The following is a 22,973-nucleotide window of genomic DNA, read 5'->3' as shown; positions in this document are numbered from 1 at the left end:
TTTTAGGGAGAATAACCGTATGCCAATTAAATGATAAGAGATCATTCACAGTAAATGCTATAATTTTTAGTATAAACAAATATTGTTTGGTGGAAATGTCTGCTGCATTGGGTATGTAAGTGAACTGTGCTTCACACTATGTAAGAAAATAAAAAGCAAATGAAGGTTTTCATAAAAGAGCACGGTAGCATAGCTGATACCTGGCAGAACTGGATTCAAACACTTTAAGTAAATAAAGTGAAATATTTGTATATTAATGCCACTGGTAGCTGAGCAAAGAATGAATCAATAATGTCAACTTTGCCTTAAGAACTAAGAATTTGCTGTCATTAAATGCTCCTGCTTTTACCAGTGTATTCATTATATATCAAACTACTGATTATAAATACCGTTATACGTATATATCTGCATGCAAACGCACATTTTACCTTTTTCACATTAAAGTCGTTCTTTTCATACCAGCAGATACAGAGCAACCATTTTCTGAAGAAGTCTCCCCGTATAACTGCAGCTAACATATTTTCATCACATATCAATTGAAATTTACAGCAACAGAAACATAAAATCAATAGTTTTTCATCATTGCTAGGAGCTTTATGATTTAGCTCACTGATCTGTTTAGAAACCTTCACTGATGATATTCTGGAAGAAAAGAAAAGAAGGCATAAAGCAATATTTTGTGCAAACAATTTCTAACTTGTTGTTGTAGCTCCATATAGAAGACAAAACCCGCAAAGGGAATGAAGAAACAGTATACGCACATTTCCCTTTTATATATTTAGTCATTGGGGATCAGGTGGATGTAAAATAGTTTGTTAAATGCATAATGCAGCTTTTGCTATAATTCGCACTCGGATGTAATATAGGCAGAAGCTAAATCCAAAGTCACAGAAATAAATATTGATATTTCTTATGCTGGAGTGGTAGTTGCACTTTCATATTAACTATCATAAAAATATAATTTTTATATCCTGCCCAACATGTCTTCTTGTTCTAAAAAGCATCATAAAGGTCAACAATGAGAGGTTTAGCTCGTTCAGTTGAACACACAAGAGGAGTACGGATGGGTATTACATATAAACACAGTTTCTAAATGGTCAGTCACACATCTGATTTCATCTCTGATTTTTGGATTAACTATTCTTTTATTGTATAAAATATTTTTGCTTTGTTCAGTTCTATGGAATCTTTGATGTTGCAAGGAACAAGGTTGGTCTTCGGTAACTGAGTAAGGTGATCATTTTATCAACACAGGTCAGAATAATCTTAATTATACCTTCTTTGAGATACTTGAGTATGTGTGTGCTTGCATGCATGTCCTTGCATGTGCACGCGTGTGCATATATGTGTGTGTGTGTGTTTGTGTGTGTGTGTGTGTGTGTGTGTGTGTGTGTGCACGTGTGTTTTTCTGCACGTCTGTGCCAACACATGTATGCACGTGTGTGTGTGTGTGTGTGTGCATATGTGTGTATGTGTGTGTGTGTGTTTTTGTGTGTGTGTGTGTGTGTGCACATGTGTTTTTCTGCACGTCTGTGCCAACACATGTATGCACGTGTGTGTGTGTGTGTGTGTGTGTGTGTGTGTGTGTGTGTGTGTGTGTGTGTGTGTGTGTGTGTGTGTGTGTGTGTGTGTGTGTGTGTGTGTGTGTTTCTGCACATGTGTGCATGTCTCTTTTGGCATTTTTTCCTACCTTACACCAAGGGGTGGTTCCATACTTCCAGACCTCCTATGATTCTGAACAGGGTAAAGTGATAACAGAATATGAGTGAATGAGTACTATATTTGTTCACAGATGTATTATTGAAACAAATCACGGAGTTACTGCTGGATTATGAAATGGATTTCCCTTTTCCATTTTCCTCTTTTCTGAATAAGAAGAATTTTACCCATTTACTTAGCAGTGTGTGTTTTCAAAACAAGCATGTTTTTCAGATATGCAGAAGCAAACACAACTCGTCAGTGGATTTGCATTTGTACTTATCACCGGTAACTCATTGTCAGAGATCTGCTCAGTTGTGACTTTTGTGTTTTTTCTTAGTAATAATAATAACAACTTATCAGTGTCATGTGGATATGAGCCAAGGCATCACACGAAATATTACATCACCTGACTTAGGCTGACTTGGGCAACCTGGCTTCGATTAATGAGCACAGCACATGAGGAGCTGATGGGGGGACTTTGGTAGGAAAGGCAGCAGTATTTCACAAGCTCATTTATCCTGGGGAGGGAAGTGGTCACAATCAGAGATGTCAGTCTTGGTTTCAACACTAGGGTATGCATGCCATGTTTACAATTCTCAGAAGCAAGCACTTACATCATTGCATATTGGGGACTGGGTTGGCAAAATGATTTGGGCATCTTAATAAAAAATCCTTAGGACCATGAATATAATTCTGCACTGAGACACCCTAGTCTCATATCAGGAAACAAGAAGGTTTTGGATTAGGTCTAGGGGAATCAGAAGAAGCTACTAGCATTTTAGATTAAGGATATGCACCTGTGGCAGCCAGTCCATAGATGTCAAAAATGTATTTAAAAAATACACATATGGCAGCAGGTCCATGCGACCACAAAATTGGAAAAAAAACATTTGTAGCAGTTCTCGCTCATTACACTATAATTTTTCAGAGTAAAATCAATACAAATATGCAAACATCCTAAGAATCAGATGCAACTGAACCTGGCATACTGCTTTCACTGTTGACTGTTTCACAAAACAACTGTTTATAAATCCGATGATCCCTACAGAGTTTCAGTTCAAAATATTGCTATACTCCAATCTTTAAATACTAGAAATTGATGATTCATTTTCTAGCCACTTTATTGTTATTTTTAACACAGTATGCATTTTAAGAGCATTTGAATACTCCTAAGATATGAGTTATGTGTTTATTTAAGAATATTTTGGTGCAAAATGTATCTGTTGTATCTCAGAGCGCACCTGTGTATGTTGCAATCAGGACTTAACCTTGATAACCTTGTTGTTAAAGCTTGCTTACCTTAGTTTCCTTATACATTTTTACTGAGTTAAAGCTGTACATTTCAAGAAGTTTTCCATGTAAATTTATAATACAATTATGCTTCTGCTATATGGTGGGTTCACTCTCAGCTTTGATTACTGTATCCAACTAATTCCCCCAGAGTAAATTCAGGTCATTGATGTATATGGAGCATGCCATCTTACTGAATGTAATTTCAGCACACTTGACTTTCTCAGACAGTGGAGTTTGCTTTTTCTCCACTGTCTCCACTGTTGTGTGACTTGGGAGTTGGTGTGTATATATATATATATATATATATATATATATATATATACATAAAAAATAACCCCCCCCACCTCTTCCACTACTACCAGTACCATCTTCTCAAATAAACTAGTCCCCACTGCTTATAAAAAATCTCTTATGCTTAAACTAAAACCATGTTCCCTGTCTTCTGATAACCTACCTCCCCTCTTTCTCAGACTTGCAGCTGACTCTATAGCATACTTGATCTCTATACTTATTAGAAGATCAATTCAAGAATGTAGAGTCTCTGACATGTGGAAATCATTGTACACCATACCACTACACAAAGGAGGTAACTCTACCAATCCTTCTAATTTTAGACCCATAGCCCTTCTCTCCTCTCTCTAAAATGTTTGAAAAATGCATATACAATCAGTTGCTCAAACACCTAATTCAGGAAAACCTTCTGACCGCCACTCAACATGGCTTTAGCACAAATCATAGTACTTCTACTGGCCTTCTGTCTTTCAGTACTGTTGCAGAGGCTAGAGACAAAAAAACAGACCTCTCAAAAGCTTTTGATACTGTTTTTCACTCTAAGCTACTAACTAAACTATCTGATCTCAACCTCTCCAAATCCGCTGATACTCTAGCTATGTTACTAATAGGTGGCAGTCAGTTCGATGGCAAACAACCTGGTCTGCTGTCTTACTTATCTAGACAGGAGTCCCCCAAGGCTCTATTCTAGGTCCTCTTGTTTTCAACATCTTAACCAACTACCTCTACTCATCCTGCAGCACCTCCTCCCTTAAGCAATACGCCGATGATTCTACTCTTATCTCCCTCTCTGACATTGCTCACCTTCGTTCTATTCTTCAAATCTCATTTCTCAGCATCGAACCATGGCTAACTGATAAAAACAAAGTCCTCCTATTCCTTCCCATATGTATCTCCCACGGTAAATCTACCTTCAACATCTCATCTCTTGATAACACTATTATCAAAGCTGAATCACACACCAATCTCTTCAGCACCGTAATCAGTGACCAACTAAAATTTGACCACCACATTCAACAGTGTATTAAAAAGGCACATCAAAAACTGGGTCTACTCTATAGAAATAAACAATGCGTGTCTCCTGACTCCAAACCTTCACTGGCACAGGCATTCTTCCTTCCCTGCCTTCTGTATGCCTCTCCAATATTTACACATCTACAATCTACCTTGATAACCAAACTTGAACACACATATAATAAAATAACTAGATATGCTAGCAACCTACCCTACAAAACCCACCAATGCCTTGCTTTAAAGCAACTCAGATGCTGGAATTACCCAACTACTGCTCTTATCCCAGCTTCACATCACTCACTCCTTACTAAATAAACCGTCCACCTGTCCCTCTCACTCTTTTTAGTATCCCTTTCTACCCCTACTCATAAACCTCGTAGTTCTGATCAAGTCATTTCTGACACTTACAAATCAAATAAAAACATGGGCAAACTACTTTACAAAAGCACAGTGTCCCAGGCCTGGAACAAACTCACCCCAAATATCTGTAGCATCAAATACACAAAGAGCTTCAAAAGAGAACTCATCATCTACCTTGCTAACACTAGCACCTGTCCCTGCTAGGACCCTACCTAATCCGCCCCATCTTCCTTATGTTACCCTTAAACTGTATCTATTATGTATTGTAATTGATTAAATTAGATCAGGCTGATGAGAAGCTATTAGCCACTTTATTGTACATATTTTTTTTGTTAAAAGCAACACTTCTATGCTATATAGCCTATATATATGGCTTTCAGTAATACAAGGTTATGCTGTTATGCCAACGTGGATGTTAAATTGCTTGCTTTAGACTCCCATAGGATCTGTTACTTACTCAAATCTATCTTTGTTCTTCATATCATGCCATCTTATCTTGTATAAACTTTCTATGTAACTGTTAATTTTTATATTGTACAATCTTGAATTTATGTAATCTTTTTTATGGCATAGAAATTTTGTAATTTTTGAATTTACGTAATTTTTTGTATTTCTTTTGGAACTTTTCTCCTTGGGTTTCCACTGAATATGAGCCTTTGGCTCAGTTGGACTAATCCGGTTAACAAATGACAAATAAATAAAAGTAAGTAAATAAATACATAAATAAATAAATAAGGTACATGAGCAGGGATTATAGCACGGAGCAGGGAGAGGGAGGCTGCTTCTGTACAGAACTGGCTGAAATTGATCTACATAGGATGAGGACCAGCTAGTCATGGAGACTTCTTTAATAATGAGTTAAGTACATCAATATGTGTAAAAAATAAGCAAAGCCATAACTACAGTAGTAAATTCCGAGCTACATTTTGTGCAGGTTTGTCAGTAGCTTTTGACATGGAAATATGTGTTTGAATTTTTCATTTACTCCTTGAATCATTCTGTGCAATTACATCATGTCCTCTTCTTATCAGGTGTCAGTAAGAGCTCTCTCATTGTTAGGAAGTGGAAGAAATTTCTTCATAAGATACCTCACAATTAACAATAATTTCATTTTATTCTGTCTTTTGCTTGAAATTCTTTCTCACGTATGTTTTATCTTGTGAGATGACTAGATAATAACCATCTAAACAATTTAAATAAAATAATAAATAAATAACACAATGCCCTCTGTGTAGCCAGATATATTTATAACACCAGTCATTCAGCATGACTTCTCCACACAATGCCAGGCTACTGTTCCATGAGCATCAGTTACCTAAGACAGAAGACACCAAGCATCCAAATACAAATGTTAGTTTTACACTGAAAATCTCTGCTGATGCCCTGTCTATGTGTACGTCAACAGTGGTTCATTTATTCTGTTTGATTTCTCCCTTCTTTGTGTGTGTGCGACTTTGAAGTTGGAATATGTAAGGTTCATAGGTTCATAGGTTCATACTAGGCTATCTGCCCAAGGGCATTTATAAGCCTAGCCCATAGTTATGTGGCTTTCGCCACCCCTTTAGTTTGAATAAAAACTATGCCTATCATTTTGCTGTGCCTCTGTCAAGCAGTGACACTGAAGTAATCCCTGGGGTATATCTGCAATCTCCCATCCATTGGTCAAGATTCCTCTTGAACAAGGCCAGAGAGGTGCTCTGCCTCACATGTACCGGGATTTTGTTCCACAGCATAGGGAGTCTCTGGGTGATGAATCTGTCCCTCCAGCACGTTCTATTTATAACCGTGTCAAGGTTTAAGTCTCCCGCCCTTGTGGTTCTGAGGGATCTAGATAAAGTGTAATTACCAGGAGTGGGGTTCGAACCCATGCGGACATACATCCATTGGATCTTAAGTCCAACGCCTTAACCACTCGGCCATCCTGGTAGATAGAATACTGATTCATAGATTAGTACTAGGCTAAGTGCCCTTGCGAGCTATTGTAAGCCTAGCCAATTATCCCTTGTGAGACTCTAACCCTGCACCTTGTGTTTGTAAGGCAAACACCTTAACCATTAGGCCACCCTCCCTTTGTTTGAGAGAGGAAGGGATTGCCCCCACATCAAGGGGTATGAGAGGACTTGTCTCCATCTGCAAAAATGTTTAAAGGTTATTTTTTCAACCTTGTAGACTATCAGGTTTAAGGTGTTTGGGTTTTAGTACTGGAACTTTAAAATGTACAATAACACAAATCTGCTAATGAAGTGATGTTTGTTTAACCTAGCTAAAAAAGTACTGATTACTCCACAATGATTAATTTCTTGGTAATTGAATACACTGCAATTAATAGTTCAAACAAGTGAAGGTGGCCTAATCTGGCTATGAGGTATGTGTGTGTGTGTGTGTGTGTGTGTGTGTGTGTGTGTGTGTGTGTGTGTGTGTGTGTGTGTGTGTGTGTGTGTGTGTGTGTGCACGTGTGTGCTTGTGTGCATGTGTGCGTGTGTGCGTGTGTGTGTGTGTGTGTGTGTGTGTGCATGCGTGCGTATGTGTGCATGTGTGTGTGTGTGCATTTGTGTGCATATGTATATGTGTGTATGTGTGTATGTCTGTGTGTTTAAAACATCAGTATGAAAACTTTATCTGATAAACAGTAAAACAGCTGTTTTTTTTAAAGTACAGTATATTGACCTGTATACTCCATGACAGAATAATATTGAGCATGCATCTGCATAGCTGCATGTTTATATGACATGCAGGAATTTGGGAGTTTTTACATTTCTGCAATATCTTGTATACTAAATATGTGTTTAGTGAATGATCATAGTCAAACAGTCAAACAGCAATCAGTCATCCATGTGAAGTGGATATGTTATTAATTTACTGTTTACAAATCATGTCTGTTCATAGGTTCATAGGAAGGTACAAGGCTATTGGCCCTGGGGCCTATACAAGCCCAGCCAAAAAGGTACCCTGGCTTTTGCCACCCAAGAAAATAATTTTCCTGTGCCACTGTCGAGCAGAGCCACAGAGGTGATCCCCGGGGTGAATTTCCTATTTCCCATCCAATCATTAGGATTTTTCTTGAAGAGTGCTAATGAGGAGCTTTGTTTGATATAGATAGGTAGTTTATTCCAGAGTATGGGAAGTCTCTGGGACAGAAATCTATCCCTTCGGCATGTTTTGTTTATTGTGGTGACAAGGTTTAGGCCCCTAGAGCATGTAGCTCGGAGGAATTGGGATTTCTTTAAGTGGAGCATGCCCAACAGCTCTGGGTTTGACATAGCTTTGTATGTTAGGCAGAGATCACCTCTGAGTAGGTGATATGTGACGGAGTAAAGCTGGAGTTTTTTGAGACGGTCTGCGTAGGGCATCTGTTTGAGGCCGGTAATCCTCTTTGTGAGGTATTTCTGTGGCCTTTCCAGTTGTTGCAGATGTCTTGTGAGGTACATACCAAAAGGGGCGTTGTACTCTATAATGGGTTTAATGAGTGATGAGTAGAGGGGAACAATGACCTCTTTTTTTTCTGTATGAGAAACCTTTTGTGATGAGGTGTGCCACGTAGAAGGATTTTCTGACTACTGTGGCGATGTGATTATCAAAGGAGAGACTACTGTCCACCTGTGTCCCAAGGTCACATCACACTCTCTGTGTTAAGTATACTACCGCCTATGTTGTAGTTCATGGGTACAGAGTTTTTACCAAAGGGGATGACAATGTACTTTTTGGCATTGAGCTTGAGGCCATGGCTTTGACACCAGGCATCTGTCTCAGTGAGGCCCTTTTGTAGGATGTCCACATCATTAGGAGTTTCAGTTATGGCTCTTAGTTCACAGTCATCTGCGAACTTCATTAGCCAAAGACCTTCTCTGTTAGCCTGTACTTCAGAGAAGTAGATACCAAACAGGAGAGGACCCAGGACAGAACCCTGTGGTACTCCACTTGTCACTGGTCTGAAGTCCGATTTGGAGTCTGCTACTTTCACAATGTGGGTTTTGTCAGTGAGCCAGTTGGCAACCCATCTTGTGACAGGGATTTATATCTAGTTTAGTGAGTTTATCTATAATTCCAGAGTGGGGGATGGTGTTGAACGCCTTGGCAAGATCTAGATAGGCTGTGTGAACCACCTTACCCTTGTCTACGGCTTTGGTGACTGCTTCAAAGAAGTCTATCAGGTTTAGAAGACATGATCTGCCTTTTACAAACTCAAAATGGGTGGGGTCCAGAGTTTGGAGATTACCGATGTCTTTGTTTATAAATTCCATGATGATACGTTCCATGGACTTGCAGACCTGGCTCGTCAGGCTAATGGTGCAGTAGTTCCTGGGGTCCGTGGTGGCTCACCTCTTGTGGAGTGGGATAACTGTCACTGTGCACCATTCAGCAGGCACAAAGCCTGAGGTGAGGCTATGACTGAACATGGTACTTAGGTGGGGTGCCAGTTCGTTCTGTGGTTCATTTAGAACGCACCCTGGGATGTAGTCTGTTCCCATGGATGTTGTGTTCTTGACTTTGGAGAGTGTGGATTTTACCTGTGCAGCCGTGATTACAGGAACTTTACATTCTTCTAGTATAGAGATGGGCTCTTTAGGGGGTGAGAGGGGGGCAAAGTTAGCACTGAACCTATCTGCCAGGATGTTGGCAATATCAGTTGGGTTTGTATATTCAGTGCCATTGTGCTGTAACTCAGAGCAGATCTGAGTGTTGCCACTGAAATTCTTGACATAGCTATAGAATGCTTTGTGGTTGCCTTTAGAATCAGTGGCAATTTTGTTTTCGTAACTAGCTTTGGAGGATTTTATTAGGGATCGCAGCTTCTTACTGAAGCTGAACAGAGAGCTCCTCCACTCATGGGATTTTACTCTCTTTTGCAACAGTTTCTTCCTTCTGTTGTACAGTTTGTTTATGGCAGGGGACCACCAGATTGGCTTCCTTTTTTTGGAGGATAGCGTCTTGGTTCTGTTTGGGATAGCACGATCCATGCACTCATGTAAGTGCTTATAAAGTGCAATTGTGTAGGATTCAGTAGTCGTAACTGTATTGTCCATCTGCATGGGTGTCATGAAGTTCACCACTTCTGTCTTAAGAAGCATGAAGTTGGCTTTGGAGAAATTTTTTACCATGGTTTCCTTAATGGGGGATGGGGGCAGGATGTGGCTATCTAGGGTAATTAGCTTATGGTCAGATCGGACCAATGAGGCATTGACTTCAGGTGTGGAACACCGGTCACTCATATTGGTAATGACTAGATCTAGAATATTGTTGCCCCTGGTGGGGGTGTGGATAAGTTGATCCAGAGCATTGGAGTTTATGGATTCCAGAAAGCGTTGAGTGAAGGAGTTGGTACATGTGTAGTTTTCCCAGTTTTTGGTGGAGTTGTTGAAATTGCCCATTATTGGGGTATTTGGTTGAACCCTAATATTTTCTAGTACATCAAGAAAAAAGGAGTGGGAATCCTGGGGCATGGTGGGTGATCTGTAGCAAGCTACAATTTGGATTGCAGTTTTGCCCAGTTAGTTGCACTTGGATAACCTCAGCTGCATTATGCTGAGCAACTAGCCTTGAGGTGTGGATATCCTTAATGAATATGGTACACCTCCACCTTTGGTGTTCTGGTCCAGGTTACATGGCCAAAAGGTGTGGTATGAGTTATAGCCTGGTAGTGCAGGGGTGCTCTCTGGAGCCTTGAACCAGGTCTCAGTCACTGCACAGATATCGATGTTCTCCATTTTATGGAGTGCCTCGAGTGAGTGCATTTTGAGATTTAGACTTCTAGCATTGAGTAGCATCACCCTCAGTTTTTGCTTGCCTGTTCCTGTTACGGTGGTAAATTTGTCATTTGAACCTTGCCTAAAAAAGGCACTATAGGGGCAGCAAGAACCTTAGCCAGTATCCAGAATCCCAGGGGTGACAGGTGCAGGCCATCTCTGGCAAAGCATTGTGGTCTGACGACCATGTCATCCCAGGCAGACAGATACTGGATCCCTTTATAATGGCACCAGAAGCTTAGCCAATTGTTGAAGTCAATCATTTTGTCCTTGTACTGCGGCATCATTCTGAGTGATGGCAGAATGCTACTCAGGACTAGGGTCATACCTTCTTGCGCTACAAGATCGGAGAGTTCATCCATGTCTCTTTTCATGTAGTCCAGGTAGGTATGTCTCAGGTCGTTCACACCAATGTGGACAATGGCAGATTCATATTTGTACTTGTTGTGGAGTGACCTGAGTACGTGGGTTATGTGGCGGATCCTGGCACCCGACAGGCAGCTGACAGTAACCTTCTCCTTGTTTAGCCTGGTGAGTGGGACATCACTGTGCCTGACTATAGAGTCACCTATGACTAATGTGTTGGGTATGTTGTTTTGCCTTATTGGCTGTTGTTGAGTGGCACACTGAGTCTGCAGGCTATGTGTCATTTGGGTTGTATTGAGGGTGGAGGTTGCTTGCATTTCTGCTTTGGATGTCTCTGTTGCTTGAGCAGATTATTATTGAGAGCCTCCACAAATGTTTTTGTGTTTCTATGTGTGGATTTTGGTGGTGTAGATTTAGTGAGACTATGTGATGAGTGTGGTGTGGTGCAAGTGTTTACCTTCTCCTCTTGACTGTCAAGTTCAGTCTTGATTGGAGAGAGCTTTACCTCCAGTTTGGCTAGATAAGTGCATCTCTCACAGGTTCTAGTGTTGGGTGGTAGGTGTACATGAGGCAATTTCTACATTGCCCCAAGATGCTCAGATTCATCATATAGACAGGAGAGAACACTGGGAGCTGACCCTTGGACATGCCTGAATAAAAAACTATTTTCCTCTAGATAAGTGAGGAAAGTGAGTACAAGAGCTGTTTTTCTCTAAGCAAGTGAGGAAAGTAAGTACCAAAACTGTTTTCCTCTAGGTAATGAGGGGGGTTGAGTGTTGTAGTAATTAGTAGGTTATTTAGTGCTTACAAGTTCTGAACAAGTGCTGATCACGAATAAGCAAATTCAAGTGCTAAACCTAAGAATCATTATCTGGACTAAACTAGTTACAGGAAAGGGGGAAACAAGTGTAAATGTGGGCTTTTAAATCAGAAAGTTGAGAGAGATGGAAAAACTGCCCAAATGGCCAATAACTACAATTTCTGGGCCAGAACCACTCCTTATGTGGTAGATTGGTTACCTAGTGCTTACAACTCCCACTGATAAGCTAGAAGGCTTCCCTCCAATACAGAACGCTTGGGGGGGGGGGGGCTCAGAAGCTTACATACAGTCCTGGATACAGCAAATCTGAATCGAGACTACACTATTTACAGGAAAGGTATTTAGATATATATATATATATATATATATATATATATATATATATATATATTCACACACACACATAAAAGTAGCTAAAACAGCAGTAAAAACAATTCAAATGCAGTGCAAGATAGCACACTTGAGTATGTAGCAATGTTAGACCAAACAGTTTAAAAAAATGCAATTAAATTAAAAATGACTAAAAACATGTGCATAAGGAGTCTGTTAGGTAGAATGAGGTAAAGAGATGGGACTAGGGGGAGTGTCCCAGATCAAATATACAGTGGGGGCGGGCAGCAGCAAAACCCTCCAAATTTAAACAAGACAGAAATAGGGAGGGTAGGTATGGGAAAACCCAACGCCTTCAGCAGAGATCTGAAAAAGTATACAGTGAAGCAGAACTAACAGTGCACAACTCTGAAGTCAGCCAGCAATGATATAAAATTAGTCAAACAACAATTACCAGTACACAACTCTGAAGTGCCAGAAAAGTATACTCAGCTCTGTATATCTCCAGATAGTTTGAAGAGCACTCTGTCAGGACACAGGAAGGCTCCAGCAATGATATGCAGGCTGTTACTAGGAGGGTCTAATTTTATGCAAGTAATCCTTGAGACAGTCAGATAACACACAAGATGTAAAACCAGTTATACCAACTTAAGACACAGAGAAATAGGGGGAGAGGGGAAAATATCTTTAGCAGAGATCGGAAAAAGTATACAGTGAAGCAAAAATAACTGCACAACTCTGAAGTCAGCCAGCAATGATATAAAATTAGTCAAACAACAATTACCAGTACACAACTCTGAAGTGCCAGAAAAATATACTCAGCTCTGTATATCTCCAGATAGTTTGAAGAGCACTCTGCCAGGACACAGGAAGGCTCCAGCAATGATATGCAGGCTGTTACTAGGAGGGTCTAATTTTATGCAAGTAATCCTTGAGATAGTCAGATAACACAAGTTAGATAACATAAGTTATTTTTCAGAGCTGTAGTAAAATATCTAAAATGTATTCAAATTCATAATTTTATCTAAATCCCTGATCCCTGAATATGTAAGTAGGAGTTTGAAATTTTAGCACTTCAGTGCAAGAAACTTCTCTGTGTGAAAGATATATCTAGTTAATCACTGTATATTAATCAGATGAGATAATGATAGTTTAAAAAGTGAACTTAAACTCATCCTAAGTCAAAAAAATAATATAAAATATATAATTTGAAATATTGTACCAAATTATTAAGTATTTGAAAGTAATCCAAACACTTCCACACATTGCTCACAGTGGACAAGTGATGTAGGTGCAGGCACGAGGCACTATTTTCACAAGACTTCTGCTAAGCTATGTTAAATAACAGATATGGTTAAGGGACAAAGAAAAGCTCCCATCCATGACATTCCATCTACTTTGATGTGCAATACAGAGCTTTGGAAGGGGTGCAAAAAAGAGGAAGTCTGCAAACACTGAACATGCAATACAAACCTTAAAATACAGTAGCTGTAAGAATTCTATTTTCTGCATTGATAGGCTGTTCATAGAAAGTAATGAAAAATCCAGGAAAGTTTGTGGATGTGAATAAAGTAAGCAGTAATGCCAACTAGTGGTGTTGTGAACTCCGTACCCCTTGAAGGGCCAATATTTTTCATATAATGCCTATAGTGAATGTCCTTATTGCATATTTGAATGTCTCAGTATGTTGTTATAGTAATGATTAAAACACATTTAAGTGGTGAAATGCTTTTATTAAAAAAGTGTTTATAGCATTTCTATATACCTATTTGTTGTTTCATTTTTATGGTGCTGTCTTTATATGCTCAGACTGCTATTCTTTCTGCTGTCTCTTTAATGACCTCGTGTTGACATAGAGAGTCCATTTTATTTACTTAATTTTAATATGGAGCCATATAGGCAGCGTTTTTAATGGGTTTAATTAAAAAGTATTTTATAGTAATATATTTTTGTAAGAAAGAAAAAAGAAAGAAAGTAGTAAAGAAAGACAGAAAATTGGAGTTCAAGGCTCAGAGAACAATACAACTAGTAAACAAAAGCACTCCATATAGAATACGTTAAGAAATTCAAATAGTACAGATGCTATTTAAATCCATTAGTTTACAGGTTCAGTCTTTAAATTGTTGAGAGACTTTCTCAGAATGCAGTCAGTTTAGAATCACATTGCTTAAAACAATGTGGAGTATTATGATGTGACAAATGACCTCACATGTAAAATGAAACAAAATGCATAATAAAACACTTTAAAAAGTCCTTTAAGAAAATGTATTTAAAACAAATAAATGCATGTTGATAAATATCAAGGTGAAAGCAAGTTGTAGAACCCAAACCCTGTTGTTGTCCATGTGCTCCTAACATACTTTAGGCATTTTTTTTTGGAGACACGAAGGCAACGCTTTGCAGGGTATGATCTACTCTCTCTGTAATCAAGTTTGTGAGATTCTTATCCTTATGTAGAGAATCATGGAAACAGCTGGAGGAGTGTGACTTTGCAAAGTATTGTCTGACCTCTATCATAGTCATGGATTGTCAATAATGGACATCATTATTGAACATAGTGCAGTTCAAAGGTTGCATGCCACATTTTTCATTAATACCTCAAAACATTATTCTCTATACTGCAGTAAAAGAATTCTTGACACAGCAACCTGGATTCAAATAAAAGTTTACATCCAACTGCTACTTAAATTGTAAAGAAAAAAACACGTAGTTGAACAGGTTCACTTTTTTCTAGCGCCTTGATGTTACCACCTTCAAGGAATAAAAAAAGTTACAAAAACCATGTCTTTTATATTACATTACAAATTACATTCAATTAGTCAATTAAACAATAAAAAAATATGTTCCTATTTTAAAGCAAACAGTTTAATTCATTGTTCAAACCCTTAGGAACCAGTGTTTTATATTTTAAAATATAAATACTCTCTTTATATATTATTTTTTGTTTTAATATATTTTCATTACCTTCTATATACTCTATTTGTTCTAAAATAGTGCCATGCAACAGATTAACATCATTATTATGGTACATTTTTAAATGTGAGACAATAATTTTATCTTCCCTGGAATTTTTTATATCTCTCATATGCTCCATCAATCTAACACAAAACTTTTTTTTTGTCTCCCCTATATAATACAGGTGACATGGACAACTTAAAGCATATCTAACCCCTTTACTTTCACAGGAAAATTTGCTCCTAGGTTCAAATTTAACCTTATTCATACTTTGAAATGTATTGACAATGTGTGCACACATACTACATTTGCCACATTTGGAAGTCCCCTTAAATGACAAAGGTCTTAACTCCATAGTTGGCATACTAAACATACCAAGTACTACCATATCCCTTATATTCTTACTTCTATTGTATGAAAAAAAGTCTTTTTTCGGTAGAATATTTGCCAAAAATGTATCTTGTACCAAATGCTTCCAGTAATATTCAATCAATTCTACCATTTCTTTACTTTTAACATTATAAACTGATACATAATATACTGGATCTATAATATGCTGTTGGTTTAGATTATTTCCCTCACAATTTTGATGTACCCTATTTCTTCCCCTCTTTCTATTTGTTTCCCTTAATTCATTCAATATTTTGGTTTGGGCTTCCTGTATATTACCCGAGTCATACCCTCTTCTCAAAAACATATTTATAGTTTGTTTTATCTCCTGCGCCAATAAGTCTTTTTCACTACATAACCTTGATATTCGTAATCATTTCCCATAAGGTAAAGCTTTCGACACATGGGGGGAGGGGTGGCAGCTGGTAGCATGAAGGTATTGACTACCATCAACAAATGTTCTGGGTATACCTGTTGTAATATTTCCATTTTCCTTTCTTTCCAAAATAAGGTCTAAATATGTAACATTTGCACCTTTCTATAGGCCATCAAAAGTCAGACCAAATGAATGCGTATGCAACTCCAGTATAAAATTCTCAACTTCTTCCCAACCGTCCTCGCACACAAATATCAAATTGTCTATATAGCAAAAATAAAAATTTACATATTTTTTTCATAAAACTTAGTTTAAATAAAAAAGTAATTTCAAAAAAAAGACAAAGAGATTGGCATACATGGGGGCAAAAGCTGCCCACATGGCCGTACCTTGTTTTTACCTCTACATTTGTATTTCTCCCTTTCTCTAACTAGGTATCCACTAAAAACTTGTCTTTTTCTGATACTTCTCTATCCTCTACATTTTTTCTTTAATCAATTAAATCTGTTTCTTTTTCCCTTTTTACTGTGCTGCATAAACTTATGTACATTAAATGTTTTTTGTTTATTTTTTATACAACTTGATAAAACCAATATTTTTTTACTATTTGTAACTTTTAAAATGTTGCTAAAACATATTACTAATCAGTTTTTTATACTTATGTAACTGCATTGTGTTTTTTGCCACTTTTTTTTTTTTGTAGACTCTATGTATAATATTTTTTTTTTCTCAGAGCTTTTCTCTTCGGGCCTCTACTTAAAATGGACATATATCCAGTTAGACTAGCCCAGTAAACAAATGTAAAATAAAATAAATAAACATTTGGTTATCAAAATAAAAATAATAATTTTTCAAACAAAAATTTACCATATCAACAATAAAATTAGAAAAAGGACTAGCTTCCAGAAAATACTTGATGCCCTCTATTCCATCCTTATGTTTGATCATTGTAAACAAGCTTTTAACATCAAATACTAACCAAAACGTATTCCTGTTCCAAACTATAGGAGCATTTTTTTTTCAGGAGATCAAAACTATCCTGTACATATACAGGTGACCTTTGGACATAAGGCAACAATACAATATTTTATGTAATACCAAACCAATATTATGTAAACTATCCTGTACATATACAGGTGACCTTTGGACATAAGGCAACAATACAATACCTTATGTAATACCAAACCAATATTATGTAAAAAATACTTGCAGGCCAAGATTATAGGCCTGCCAGGGGGATTCTCTAAATTTTTATGTATTTTGGGCAGGCGGAAAAAATAGCTTTTTCACTATTTCTGTTAAACAACCTGTCTCTTATATCCTTTTCAGTAAAATAACCTAACCTTACACTTTTTTCCAGGATTTTTTCGTAAACAATTAAAGCTTGTTCATATACCTTCGAATCACATTTCACATACATCTCATCGTTCGTCAGGTGATCCATACACATTCTATAATAACTGCTATTTTATTACCTTTATCTGCAGGTTTGATTATTAAATCCCCCCCCCCAATCCTGTTATAGAACTGAAATGTGATATGCGTGCATTATCAAACTGGGGAATGTATTTATTTATTACGGGAATAGTAGACGCATCAATTCTACAGTATGCATTTAAAACTTCAATTTCTTCTTCATTTCCATCAGCACTAAACATTTCTTCAACATCTTCACAGCAAGAATAAAAGCTGTCATCAGACTCATTTTCAACTTGAACCTTATTATTAATTTCCACATTCCCTTTATCTGTTTGCATGGCAAAATGATTTCTTATAAACAACTTGCAAACAAATCTAAATGTTTCCTGTTTTACTACATGAGCCCTCGGTATTACGGGGGGCACAAATTTAAATCCAAGATTTAAAACTGTCATCTGTTCTTGTGTTAAACTACAGTTTGATAAGTTAAACACCAAATTAGATTCCACACATACCTTTTCAACGTTCGCATCTAAATCTTTTATTATATTACTATTTGTTACTCTGTCCCTGCTTAAAGTCTCTTCTTTGTCCTTCATTTGAGTAAAATAATTCTTGTCTGCACATTGTTAATGCAAGTTTTATTTTAGTCTGTAATGAACAGAAGTTAACCTTCAAAGAACAGCTGCAACATGTGTAGTAGGTAGTTTTTCCTAAGGTACAGGAATAACACAACAGCAGATCTAGATAACTAATGGCATAAACTAGAACAGTGATGGTGCACCTATGACATGTGTGTCAAAGGTGACACATCACAATGTTTTGGTTGACACAACAGCATTCACCAACACACGTTACCAAAGAAACTGAATGAATAAAAATACAAGAAATATGTGACCCTGCACTTATTTATTAAAACTCAGCAACAAAAAAGTCATTCATTGATGTTAATCAAATTGAATGCAATGTGTTCCATATTTTTTCAGTTCAATTCAAAATTTCTATTAAAAGTAAGGTAATTTTTTGATGCACTATTTTAAGCCCAATTATTAGTGCACATATCATTGTCTCTATTGCGAGTCACTGATTTTTCTTTTACTTTTATAATATATAACAGCACACAATTGGACTGTATTTTCTTAAATAAATGAATATGTAAAGAATTGTTTCTCTTTTGGGGGGTAACATATCAACAGAGTCAAAATAGGCATTTTTTTGAATTTTTGACATGCTGAGGCCAAAAGGTTCGCCATTACTGGACTAGAAGTTCGTAGTTAACTGATGTAGTAGTAAGCTGACCATCACTACATTCACAATGTAGGTATTAAATATATATTTTCTGTACCCATACCAATGTATATCCTAGCACCGCAAGATGGAACATGTCTTCAGACTAATGAGATGACAGCAGGCCTCTTGTCATCTACTTGTTCTACTACCAGTTATATCGCTTTTCTAAAAGAGAGCTATTGTAAAGTTTTTTTTTTTTTGGAAGGTTAGGGCTCATTCGTCAGGACAAAATTTCACATTAACATGAGACATTTAATCTATAGGAATCGCAACAGTTATCACACGGTTGAACACGTGTGGGACAGATGTGTGATACCTTGAGAGAAATGTAGTAAAAATTAAATGGCATTAATTAATTAAGGAGAGGTTACCCAATTTAACAATCTAACTAACCTGTTTTGAAAAGGTATCAGAGTGCTGTAGAAACTGTCCTGCTGCTACTGCTAACTTGCTTTTTCCATTAGGGAACATAATGATTTCAAGTGCAGTTTACCTGCTCCTTAGGTGAGACTGTGTGATGACAGTAAGCGGGCCCTGTTACCTAGCAACAGAGTCATGCCACTGCAGTGGTTGAGGTATCTTAGAACTCTATGTGTTTCTGTCTGGGCTGCTACCATGCTAGATTGCTCACAATTGCAATACCCATCAACAACCCATGCAAAGAAGTAGAAAACATGAAGGGAGAGAGTGGTGTTAGATTATGATGGGCCATCTAAGTGCTGGCCACATAACTCTCACCATTCTGGCAATGGGGAATCAAAGCTACAGGGGCAGAAAGATTTCAGCAACAAACCTATCCAAGCAAGTTCATCTAGAGAAATAAACAAATGCATAACACCTGTGACATATCTTGGTTCACTCTGTTTGCCACCTGCCCACTGTAGTAAAAGTTTTGAAGGAATTTTTATTGAGAATTGAATTATTAATAGTTATTGCCATTTAATTTAATTTTGCTTGAAACCTCATAAGAGAGAAATAATTAGTAACATCTTCCAGTAATCTAAATATACTGGTTTAATTCTAATTACTATTTATATCCACACAATCATGACTTTTTTGGACTGTCACTAGCGTATGCATGTTCACTTAAGTTTTCTTACATGTTTAGAGGCCTACTTATAAAACCTAAACTAAAATAAAAACATGCAAACTTTTTTATATTTTGCTCATACAAATTTAGGAGCTACTGAGTCACTATGAATGTGGCCCAATTCATGTACGATATTTCACAGAATTCAGACACTATTCTTTCAGAAAGTATCAGAAAATATTCTTTCAGAAAAACTTCCCATTAATTACCACATTGATAAGAGCTCATTGAACACTGAAGGCATTATAAGTAATCTGGAGACATAGGTTGACAGCAACCTCTCCTTCGATCACCGCATTGCCACTGTGGTCAGAAAGTCCTTCTGTGTGGCACATCTCATTACCAAGGGTTTTGCATCCAGGATGAAAAAGGTTATCATCTCTGTCTACTCTTCCCTCATTAGGACAGTCATCAAGTATAATACACCATTTGGCATGTACCTCACTAGGCACATGCAACAGATGGAAAGGTCACAAAAGTACCTAATGAAGAGGATCCCAGGCCTTAAACACATGTCCTACATGGACAGACTCAAAAAATTCCAGCTATTCTCTGTCTCTTATCAACTAATAAGAGGTGATCTCTGCTTGACTTACAAAGCCATGTCTGACCTTGCTCTGTTATAAATGCTACATCTAAAGAAATCCAAATCCCTCTGCACCGCACACTCCAGAGACCTTAACCCCATTACCACAATCAACAAAACATGCTGGAGGGACAAGTTCATAACTCAGAGTCTGACCATGCTCTGGAATAGACTTCCCATACATGTTAAGCAGAGCACCTCACTGGCCCTGTTCAAAAGAAATCTTGATGAGTGGAGTGGAAATAGAAAGTTCACCCCGGGGATCACTGCAGTGGCTCTACTTGATACACACTGGGAACTAACATCAGGCAGCACGATGCCAGGGCACATCTACACACCTATGAGTACAATGGTCCAAAGGCCATTTTCACGTATAACATTTTTGCATCTTAGTATATAGTTACATTTTTCCGTGAGGTCAGTTTAAAAGTAATATAGAATAATCCAGTTAACCCAGTGCTAATTGTTTTAATATAACTTAAAAGGAAAATCACTGCTTGGCAATATTTTTTATAACTGTGAAACATGTCTGCAAGTAAATATCAGCAATGTGCAAAACATAGGCAGATTTTTTTTTTAAATTTTGTTTTTATTTTTTTATCATTCTATTTTTAACAATGGTATTATGCTCACCATTGCTATCATTAAACTATTTGTTCATCTCGATATCTCTTATTAAAGAGAGGGGACCCAGCCAAATCCTGCTGGACTCTACAATTCATCCTTCCCTCTTTCCTGAAGATGGCAACTTTGTAATGTGTATCATCTAAGATGCTGGGTTCCATTTCTTGCATGAATTTTGACTGGGCTAGTGCATAGCAAACTCTGTAGATTACCAATAAACGTGTTCTCACTCTCTGTCTTTCTTTATTTTTTATTTATCAGACAGACTGTAACATTACATATAATCCCTAGGTTGAGACTGAAATTAGTCAGAAATGATTAGTGCTTCACTCCAGTAAACAAACTCTAATAAATAAATAAGAGAGCAATCTCCGACCCAAACCTAATGAATTTGCTGCACATCCATAAATCAAATGGGACTAGAGCTGCCCATTCCAGGGACCAAAATACGGCCTGCAACTTGAATAGGACAAGCTGGAGAGAGAGATTTGTTTCCCAGAGACTGCTGCATCTTTGGAATTCACTGGCAATTCATGTGAAACAGAGCATCTCTATGACACTGTTCAAAAAGAACCTGGACAATTGGATGGGGCACCATAAATTCTTACAGGGGGGTAACGCCTGCAACACTTCTGGATATGGGCAGTCATTAATGAATGCAGTCCTGGGTATTCACTAGAGTATATAGGGTACTACATTGGCATGAAATGGTTAGGCTTGAAATGCCCTCCAGGTTGATAGCCTAGTAACCTCCTATGATCCTATGAATAAATACATGCATTTCTGCTGACATTCACTTATTTGAATACAGAATGTTGTTTGTCTTTCGGCTTTTTCCCAGTAAGGGGTCGCCACGGCAGAACTCCGGTCTGCTAATGATTGGCAGTAGATTTTTACGAAACGCCGAGGTGCCAGCTCGACGCCCAACCTTCAAAGAAGGCATGCCCATTTATGCACACATGTCTTTCGAACGCTACCCAACCGCAGGGAGGACATGCAGACTCCACACAGAAGGCACTCCCAAGCCACGCCAAGAATCGAACAGGAGAACCTCTTGCTATGAGGTAACAACGCTACAGCTGTACCATTTGAATACAGGATGCACTATGAAAAATCAAGCCCAGTAGCTTAATGGTTAAGGCCTTGGTATCATGAGCCAGGGATTATGGGCTTAAGTACCATTTGGGGAGTTATAATTTTGGCTGTCAGTGGTTGCACATGGACACATGGACAAGGCTTTTAGCCATAGTTGCTGTCATACAGGGATTGAGTCTATTGGTCTTTGTTTGCCTACTCTGTGACCTTGAGCAAGTCACATAACAAGATGGTGAGTAGGGGCAACTGGGAATTTGGGCTAGCCTCCTTAGTGGTCCCTTATACTGCAAGCTTGGTAACGACCTATGAAGAAAAATCTGTGAGTATAGAATACAATCAATAAATCATAGCATAATCATTGCATGAATTAATGATACGTTTTTTATTTTTCATTTGTTGACTGTGTTAATTCAACTCTTTTCATGGCAGAAACAAAATGGTATTTATACTGCTAGGGGAAATTTGGCCAGGGCACTTTCCTAATTCTTTCTTTTAAGTACCATGGGATATTTTGCGTCCACTTGAGCTACCACCAGCTAAAGCAAATGGAGCCTTAGTTTAATCTCTTATCTGAAGGTGACACCCTCAGGAATATTGAGTGTGGGAATAGAACCCAGAGACTTCCACCAAAGGTGAGTGTGCTACATGTTGTGCCACTGACACTGACTAGGAGTGCTACCTCATATTTCTAACTAAGCCTAGCAGAGCTAACTTAATACTCTTATTATTGCTGTATAGCTCCACATCTACCAATCCCCTCTTTAAGGCTAGACTGAATTGTTGTAATAGAGTTTAGGCAGTAGCAAAGAGCAGAATGCAATACTGCATTGAAAAATCAAGTATAATAACTCATGTGATTTGACAACCAGCATACACAACCAATCAGTCCTGTGATTTCAGGCACAGCATACGCACAATCATTTTTCCACTGATAGCAAAGCACTGACCATGCAGCTAGCTCAGTACTTTAAGTGTAGACACTACTGTAGAAGAAGTATGCACAGCTCATAATGGCAAAGCCTGATAGCTATCTGATGCCATTGCTAGTGGTATCTGTTTGCTTCTTAAAAGTAAGATCTTAATATCATATATGCTACAACATGGCAACCTAGACATCTAAATAGAGTCAAAAATGCTTTAACTTGACTGAGTTGACAAGTCCAGTTCTGCTTACAGTTTTTGTTAGTGTTCATAGCTGAAAGTCTATGTAAATGTATAAGTTATAATTA

At 37.8% G+C, this 22,973-nt stretch overlaps 1 protein-coding gene and 1 non-coding gene across 19 annotated transcripts in view; one reads left to right on the top strand and one right to left on the bottom strand.

Annotated features, from left to right (window-relative positions):
• The window catches only part of NRXN1 (neurexin 1), a 4,168,553-nt gene that overhangs the window by 3,747,997 nt on the left and 397,583 nt on the right, over positions 1-22,973 (top strand). The gene's annotated exons all lie outside the window — the stretch shown is intronic.
• TRNAL-UAA lies at positions 6,503-6,585 on the bottom strand. Its single transcript has one exon. It is a non-coding gene; the product is annotated as a tRNA-Leu (tRNA).

The sequence above is a fragment of the Protopterus annectens genome, chromosome 1.part2 (assembly GCF_019279795.1).
Source record: "Protopterus annectens isolate FY-2018-M chromosome 1.part2, PAN1.0, whole genome shotgun sequence".
NCBI classification, from domain to species: Eukaryota; Metazoa; Chordata; order Ceratodontiformes; family Protopteridae; genus Protopterus; species Protopterus annectens.
This window is presented reverse-complemented; position numbering and strand designations above follow the sequence as displayed.